We start from the raw sequence: 9,457 nt of genomic DNA, 5'->3' as shown, positions 1-9,457 counted from the left end.
ATGTCGATCCGTTTGATGACGAGCCCTAGAGGATGATGTTCAGGGCGAGGCCCTTCTAGCCGCTGGAGATTTTTTTGTTGCTCGCAGATGCTCCCACAGAGGAGTTACCTGCTCACTCACCCGTCCCGGACTCTTTCGAGTCTGAGGCCTCCGTATCATCCCACACTCAGAGTGCGCAACACTTTTCTCACGGTTCAAATCCTGGTAGGGCATCCGCTGTAGCCCCTGTCCCTAGCTTTGCTGTCGACCATGATGTTGAGGAGGATTCTGATCCTGTCATTCCCCAGGATTCGACCCAGATCAGGATATAGAGTTTATACCTATGGATCAGCCTATGGAGGATCCGGTCGACCCAATTGACCCAGTTGATCCCATCAACCCTGAGTTTGACTTTGAGATGGCCTTTGATGATTCTGAGCCTGCCATGGCCCCTGAGCAAGTAGTTGCTCCAGACCCCGTATTTGAGCATGACCATATTCATGCTGACATACCCTCTGCTGATCCTCGATTAATGATGTAACTATCGATGATCATCCTATTCTTGCTCCACTGTTGGAGGATGAGCATGCTGTTGATGCCCATATTAATGCCCCTCACATTACTGATATGCCTACTTGTAGGATCGTACGCCGACCTATACGAGTCGTTCAGAGGTAATCTCCCGTGTTTCAGATGCGGAATAATAAGAAACAAAGGTAGAAATAGCACACACTTCACTCTAACTTCTTCTTTTATTGATTTGACAGCTTTTACAGTTCAATCGTCACACCGGCAGAGCTTCGGTGCGGAAATCAACTCCCATTCCATCTGGTTCGCTAATAAGACCCCTTTATATAGGGTGTCTGGTTCGCTTTTGTGACCAGTGTCCATAAAAGCAGACCTCACAAGTGTCACAAAGGCGGACCTCTATCATTTGTCCCTAAAAGCGAACCTAGGTCACAAATATCATACACACTCGCATTTTCTCGTATTTCATGCCCTAATCTATACATTACAATGATAGACTCGATCTAAGACGAAATCAACAGATGTAGTGCACCAACAGACTCCCCCTCAGATGTTGATGGAGTCGACTATCGAGCACCAAAACTGCGTCATCGCATCTTCAGTCTTGATCAGTCTCTGGGCTTCTTTCTCTCTATCTTCAGACTCCCCCTCTCGATTTACTGGCATTCTTTTGTTCTTCAGTAACATCTTCAGGATCTTTGTCTGACTCTACACAGGCTTTCAGGATCGATCAATCTGGCTCCAACAGAGGTCTTCAGAAATTGAAACCTGACACTCTATCTTCAGATTCAAAATCGAAACCTGGCTTTCCTGCACATTCTTAACCCAGAAATAAATTTTCTAATTTTATCCATTTTATGTGCACCAACACTAACATGTAACCGTGCACCAACACAGACTCCCTCTCAAACCAAACCCAAATTCTGATAAACCACATGAAAGGTTATATTATGAAAGCATTTAATTTCACACAACCACTCCCCCTCAAATGCTGCTCATCATGTTTAGCACTCGGAATTTTGAAAATCAGCTACTCAACATCAGTTGTCGAAAATCTTTTTGACTTTTTCAAAAATTTATGCTAAAACACACTGAAAATGTTTTTGGATTTTGAAATAAAGAAACCTGTAATGCAGTAAAGAAAATATTTACATACAATACTTTTGTGAGTTCGTGTAAGAGGATCATATCAGTATATAAGACATATCACCAACACCGTTAAGCTTTAAACATTCTAAGTTTTAAACAAATTTACCTAGATTGTCAGTATATTGGTCCACTTAAATTTTCACACAAAGTTTAATTGATCAGAGATACGATATTAATGTTTTAAAGACTTAAACTTAATTGTGTATCACTCCACTTGAATATACTCCTGTATCCAGATCCCAATATGCAGTCTTACAGGTGAGTATACCACAGTTGATATCTGTAAAGGGGTAGATGCGAAACCGTGAGAGCTCAGGTCAGAACTTCCGTTCAGCAGAGAGATGACGGCTCGACTTTTGGCGGGTCCCCTTTAGAGGATCTTTTGATTACAACAGCAGCGACTATCAATCTTATTGTTTCATCAACATGCTGAGGGCTGTGCTTTTTCAAGCATATGCAGAAAGTATTATCCGGGGACTAGGTCAGTACTTCCATACAGCAGAAGTCCCGGGATAATACCCCAGATATCACTGAGCATAAAGACCTAGTATCTCAGAATACGGGATCTTTCAAACAAGATTTCGGGGGTTACCCATATATTCAAGAATAGTTACCTACGAATCAAGCAAGTTTGAATTAGGTTTATATCCCGTTTCAATTTACTAAATGTGCGAAAATCTACTGACACATCCGCAGTAAAATTGCTTATCACATTTTGACATTACATTTCTTTAGCGTGTTGTGAGAGCCTACTGATGTACTATCATTTCCTCTTTTTCACAACGCAACTCATTTTTGATTTTATCATGTTTTTGGTTTTTTCAAATTTTCAAATGTTTTTGGATTTTCCGAAAAATTTCTTACTCCCCCTAAAATGCAAACACATTTCAAAGGAAAATTTGAAAACAACTAGACTCTGACCCGATTGAAACATAAAATGCAAAACAAACTGTACAGAAACTGACAACTGACATCGAATCACATCAATTCGCCATTCACTTGGCATAAACAATCAGAACTCCCCCTATCACAAACCATTTTCTCATTTAGATTTCAAAACACTTAAGTTTGTTTTAATCGAAATGATTTTTCCGGAAAATGAGTTTGTGTTGATAAAAACCACTTATAGGTTTATCATTTTTAAGTACGGGGATGTGGTTCATCATCTTGTCTATCTTTTACCCATATGTAGTAAATCAAGTGCAACTTAATGTCCCTGATTTACCATTTGCACTCAAGTAACCTCTAAACCACTTGTAAAAAAAATAACCACTTGTAGAAACACACACTACCACTTGTAGGAATGTTACATCTACATCACCATTGTACCAATCAGGATGTCGATTCCTGCTTCGCACTTACCCACCTGGAAGCTCCGACGTAGTCCTTCAACCTGTAAAATTCAAACACTATTCAAAATCTTTTAAACAAACTTTTCAAACACTAGAATGATGCCGATTCCTGATCCACGATATAAACTTGGGATCTCCGGCATAGTCCTAAGACTATCATGGAAAGCATACATCCATCCAAGTCTTCTCAGACTTGATGGATTTCAACTCTTGAGCAGTAGGGTTGTATGTTGCCTTTTTCGTGGCATAAAAATCTTTAACCCCCTTTGCTCTCCCACTTACCATTTTCCCAAAAATCTTTTTAACATTCCCGTTGAATGTTTTCTCGACATCAAAATCTTTTTTCTCAATGTAAAACTGATTTGAAATCTCAGTTTTTCCAATTTTCTTCTTAACTTCCTCAAATTTTAGTGACGGAAATTCTTCATCATTCACTAAAATTTTCTTCTCAACTTGTGGCTCTTCTGGCTTTGTGGAACCAGATTCATCGCCGACATTCACATCAACCTTTTTAACAACCCACACCTGGTTGTCTTTTTCTTTCTTTTTGTAAAAATTCTTTTCCTAACACTCACCAACCTCATATTTAGAATTTTCAAAACATTTAAGTCTATCGGTTGGTGGTTAAACATCAACAACTTTTTCTTTTAGTTTCTGAGAAACTCCCTGTTTTGTTTTTGTATTTGCAGAACAGTTCCAGGCAATGTGACCAGTTTCATTGCATCTGTAACAGGTACGAGTCTCCCTTTGATAAAACACTTCAGTTCCATTCTTCTTTCGCTCAGCAAGAAACTCTTGGTTTGACTGTCTCCAGAATGGTTTCTTCTGTTCTTCATCTGAGCTTCCACCTGACACAAATTCTGTTTTTGTTTTAGAATTTTTATTATTTTTATAATTTTCTGGTGGAACAAATCCTAATCCTTTCTTTTTGTAGCTACGATTTTGGTTAGGTTTCTTTTGAAAACCAGAACCAGAATTGTAAGCTTTTTTCTTGTTTAGACGTTGTTGAACTCTTGAAGTGTACTTTTTAGGTTTTTCAAGAAGATTTAAATCTTTTATTTCAGAAATATTGATTTCTGTCATTTTCAAAACCTTTTTGATCATGTCAAAACGAACACTTCTTATTGGAAACTCTTTGTTGTAATATAATTTGTCAGAACCATTCAAAGTATAAACAACTTCGAATGTTTCATCATAACAAAAATTCTAAACTATAAGACCGTTTGACCGACGAATTTGGACTGTTGACTGACGAATTTGACCCTCCAGACTCAGATTTCCACTCGGACTCCTCATCAGTATCCAACACCTGATCGACCACCTTTTTAATTAACTCAGACTCATGATCAGTATCGGACGAGGTAAACGTGATATCAATGTTATCTGGTAAAACGTCAGTTGTGTCGGTTTTTAACTTTATATTGACTGCTTTCTCAAGTTGCTCCTCGTTTGGTTTCCTAGGAGAATACCCATCCCAAATTGGAGGCGGACACTTGTTATAGCTAACAGTCGGTTTCTTACCACAGTCTTTCTTCTTCTTTGGCTTCTCGTCTTGAAAAGCTTCCAATCCTGCAACAGTTGGGTAAACACGATCAATGAGATAATCAGAAGTAGAATAGCTTAACAATAACCGCCTCATTCTCTCATTTTCGATCTTTTCAGTTTCCAACTCTTGCTTCCATTTGGCACTCTCTTCAATGTAGAAATTGATCGCTTTTTGTTTTGACATCAAAGTTGCATTCATCATTGTCAGTGCCTGTTCTCTTTCTGAGTTTGTAGTTTGGAGACCAGTTACTGTTTTGTTCAAGACATCGTATGATTCTTTCACATAATTGAGGTTAAAGAGTAACTGCTCCTTCTTCTTCTCGTACTCAGCTATAATGTCGTCTTTTGCTGCACATCCCTTGTAAGCTTCCAAACACTTCTCACAAGGCTTGACGACTTCAACAATCTTCTCAACCTCGATTGTTTTCACAACTTCTATCACCTTTTCAGCTACAGTCACCTTTTCTTCTTCTTTCTCCACTTCGGTAACCTTTTCAGCAACATTTTCATCATTTTGAACATCACCTTCACACTTCTCTTGTTGTTCTATATCAGCTCCTTTTTCCTTTAGTTTATTCATGCGATCTGCAAAATAAACATGAAAACTTTTAGGAGAAAGATGAGATTCAGCAACATTTACATATTTTTCCTCTTCATCATCACTGCTTTTGTCAAACGGTGATTGATCAAACTCTACAGATTTTTCAGAATCAGCATCTGATACATCAGAATCAGACGGTGTTTGATCAAATACAACTGCTTTTTCTGAAACAATCTCATTCTGTACACTCTCATCAGAACTCTCTGAAACCTCCCCAGATCTTTTTGAAAGTTCATCAACACTTTCTGTATTTTCATCAGAACTATAAGAACTTTCATTAGAAGCAACCGATTTGACCATTTCACCGATAGACTTCATCCAGGTGGCAAACATGTCTGGCTCCCTCATAATCCTGGCAATGAAAGCTTTAAACTCTCCGTTCTCATCCACAAACATATCCCAACTAAAACCTTCTAGTAGTTTCTCATCATCTTGATCGATTATGCGTGCTGCTTTGCCTTCAGATGATATGTAATCACTCCAGCTGAAATCTACCAAACATGCTCTCTTGGGATCTTCAATCTTCCTCCCATGAGCCGTCTGTGGTTCTTGAGATTGACCAGCTTGTTGATAGATAGCTTTGCGGTAGTAATCATCTTTCCCAAATGGATTCTGTGCTCCGCTAGCCTCTCTTCCCTTGCACTCCCGTTTGAAATGGCCTTTCTCCCTGCTTCGAAAACAAGTAACTTTAGATTTATCAAAACCTAAAGTAGATACATGAGCATCAAGAAAGTCATTTCTCCCGGTAATTGTTTTGAACTTCTCAGTACGTCGAAGAACACTTGCAAGACACCATTTAATATCCATGAGTTCCATTTCTTCGGCGTCTATCTGATCGTAATCCTCCTTTGTAAGCATAGGATTACCGATTCGACCAGCAACAAGCCCTTCATAGGATAACAACACAGAACCCAGAAGTGCCATGTGGTCTTTTGCAGTGTCTTCAGAGAAGCGTTGACCTTCTGGAAGGTTGAGGGCTATATTGCATTGAATCACATATCCATTTCCTGTTTTTGTACTCTGAGACTGAAAACTTGTGTTTGTCTCTTTACGATTTACACTTAGAAATGATGAAAACCCGCTGCTACTATTGTTTGAACCCTGATCAGCTTTCTCTAATGAATCCCCAGCACTGAATGCAGTTTGTATTTTCGGACTTCTCTCAGACTCAGTGGCTGAAATGCTACCCCTGTAGTACATTTTCACATCTTGTTGACCACTCGGACTATTCATCCTGGTGATCTTTTGCTGTTCCAGATTCTGAGCCTCTAATTTTTCGATAAACTGTCCAATTGTCAGTCCGTCATAAACACCCGTGTTTTTCAATATCATCAAATACGTTCCCCACTCCTTCTGAGGTAACGCATCAGCCAACTTATCCACATACTCTTCACGACTTTTATCAACACCAATCATTGTCAATGATCGCACTAAGTGACAATATCTCTCAATCAGCTTCTTAGTATCCTCTCCTGGTAAGCTGCTAAAAAGATCAAACTCTTTCTTAAGCAATGCCTTTTTGCTTTTAATCATACTCTCACTTCCCTCGAATTTGACTTTAAGAGCATCCCATATCGACTTAGCAGATTTGTCGTGTTCTAACAGAATGAATATATCTTCTTTAATCGCTTGTTGCAATAAACTGATCATCATTTTATCCGCTCTGTACATTGCACGTTCTTGATCTGTGAATTCGGATAGCTGTTTGATAACATTCACCTCCGTTCTCGGTAACACATACTTTTTCAAGATACATTCCCATGATCTAAGATGATTTGCTTGAACCCAGTTTTCAAATCTATCCTTCCACCCGTAGTATTCTTCGATACTCATCAATTTCGGGGGTTTCTGAGTGGTTCCTGTCTCGTTTTCTAGATTCATGGCTTGAGCAATCGCAGCTGGTGACGACGATGTTGCGAACGCATTGTAGAACTCGGTATCCATGATGACACGTTTTTTAAGGCAAGTGACTTATAAGCGAACCAAACTTGAACACAAAAGCGGACTAGTAATGTTCACAAAAGCGAACCGGATGATCAATTCGAGCGGACCAGAAAACAGTCTTTCGAGCGGATCTCTCAAGCGGACCAGAAAATTATCTTCCGAGCGGATCTCTCAAGCGGACCAGAAAATTGTCTTTCGAGCGGATCTCTCAAGCGGACCAGAAAATTGTCTTTCGAGCGGATCTCTCAAGCGGAACAGAAACAAATTTTGGAGCGGACCTCTTTGTAAAAGTGACACACGAGCGGATCTCTCAAGCGGACCAGAAACCAACCGTTCGAGCGGACCCTTCGAGCGAACCTGATGTGCTTTTGGAGTGGACCTCTCTGTAAAATGTACTTAAAAGCGGACGAAAGATGATGCCATAAAAGCGGATCTCAATACGAAGCTGTTTTGAACCATTTCTTGTCCGTATTTTTGCATAAAACTTTCAAGGGTTTATCAATGTCACACCCCGACCACGTGGAACAACAAAACGTGGCGGAAACGTCGGGGAGTGTTGTAACAGAATCATTGTTTCATAACACATGGAAATTGAAATATTGTTTTATTGATTAAATGGACTCATTGTTCTAATACAATCAAATAAGTACAACTATGATCTTCCATGTTTTAAAGTTGCTAAGGCACGAGTCCATCCTAAATGTAGCATATATCAACAATCATCTCAAGACGGCACCTGAAACATGTGCAAAAATAGGTACGTCAGCATAAAAAATGCCTGTGAGATACATAGGTTTTGTGAAAATGGGATTCATGACTTGAGTATAAAGAAAACGTTTAATAACAGTCAGTCATGAACCTTGTAATTTGCTTTGTCTTGTAAATCATTTAAAAAAATGGTAAAATCAGATGATATGTAAAAATAAGAGAACACTGTGTGGTTAAATGGATAACCATGTAAAATGAGTTTGTATAAGATAAGTCGTTTGTAAATCATTGTCTTGTGAAAAGTGTGTTATTTGTATAAAATGTTACATGACCTAAATTGAAATGATTCAAATAACGCTACTATATGTGATACCAGACAAACACTTATATATAGGAAGTACCAGCGGCGTATCCACCATGCTTGTATCATATTACACCCGCCTCGTTACTTAAGTCACTTACGCAAACCAAGCCACCAATATAAAATGTTCATGTTTAAACCAATAGTCCAAGGTTATTGTATAACTCAAATTAAATGTAAACCATGTAATATTTAAACAAATGTTATGTATGGTAAGTGAAATGAGATTTCTTAAACCACAAGTAAAAATTGTACAAAACAAGGTGTTTGAATAAATCAAAAGTTATGCTTTGTAAAATAATGTAAGGTTAAACGAATAACCTTATAATAGCATATTAACAGTATACTTTGGATTTGTAAATAACATATTAAAAATATGTTTTGGTTTGTTGATAAAATGCATAGGTTAGTTCTGTACAATACCACACATGAGAGTATATCAAACTATACTTTTTGGGAGTATATCAAAATATACTTTAAAGGTGCGATTTAAGAATTCATTCAGACCTAGTGCATCAAACTACATCTTTGAGACTATAAGGATACCACAAAGGAAATCCCTATTTGGATGGAGAAACAAATTGGTTTCAGACATTCCATGACAACAGGAATGGGGTGTCTAGTCCTATAGCGCTATATCATACTACCAATCGGTCTGGTGAACAAAATAAGTACTATTCCAACAATTACTTTTGTAATCTTTGAGAAATCAGTGTTTAAACCATAGATAGTCATTTAGTTTGTCAAAAGATAAATACTAACATGTATAATCAATTATACTTTGAAATCATGAAAATAACAGATAGGTACACATGCTTCACCCCAAAACAGTTGAAAACAGTAAAAGAGGGGAACTATGTACTCACCTGAGATTGCTTTGGAGTTCTTGTATAATAACCAGATAATGCTAAAGATCACGGGATATCAAACGGCACCTAATAGGTAGCTATGTTAATATACCGGACCAAATCCAAAGGATCGGATAGTATGCGGGTTCGTAAACCAAACAAGTATGGAGACTCGTGTAATATGGTTTAACAAAGCCTACATACTAAAATGAAACCTAACCTAAGTGCTTGCGACCCATTACGACCCGTTTAGGTAGCTTATGCTACCTTAGCGCGTCGTTCGCGTAGAACGCGTTTGGAACGCCTAACATTGTGACCACAAGGTATAACCTCGGAAGGTTATAGGTATGGTCACCTAATGTGTTTGGTCGGATCTTAATGATCGACCAAATGGGTCGGGTTTAAAAGTATAAGCGATGGTTTAGATCGCTTACCTTACGAC

The sequence above is a fragment of the Helianthus annuus genome, chromosome 14 (assembly GCF_002127325.2).
Source record: "Helianthus annuus cultivar XRQ/B chromosome 14, HanXRQr2.0-SUNRISE, whole genome shotgun sequence".
Classification (NCBI taxonomy): Eukaryota; Viridiplantae; Streptophyta; class Magnoliopsida; order Asterales; family Asteraceae; genus Helianthus; species Helianthus annuus.
This window is presented reverse-complemented; position numbering follows the sequence as displayed.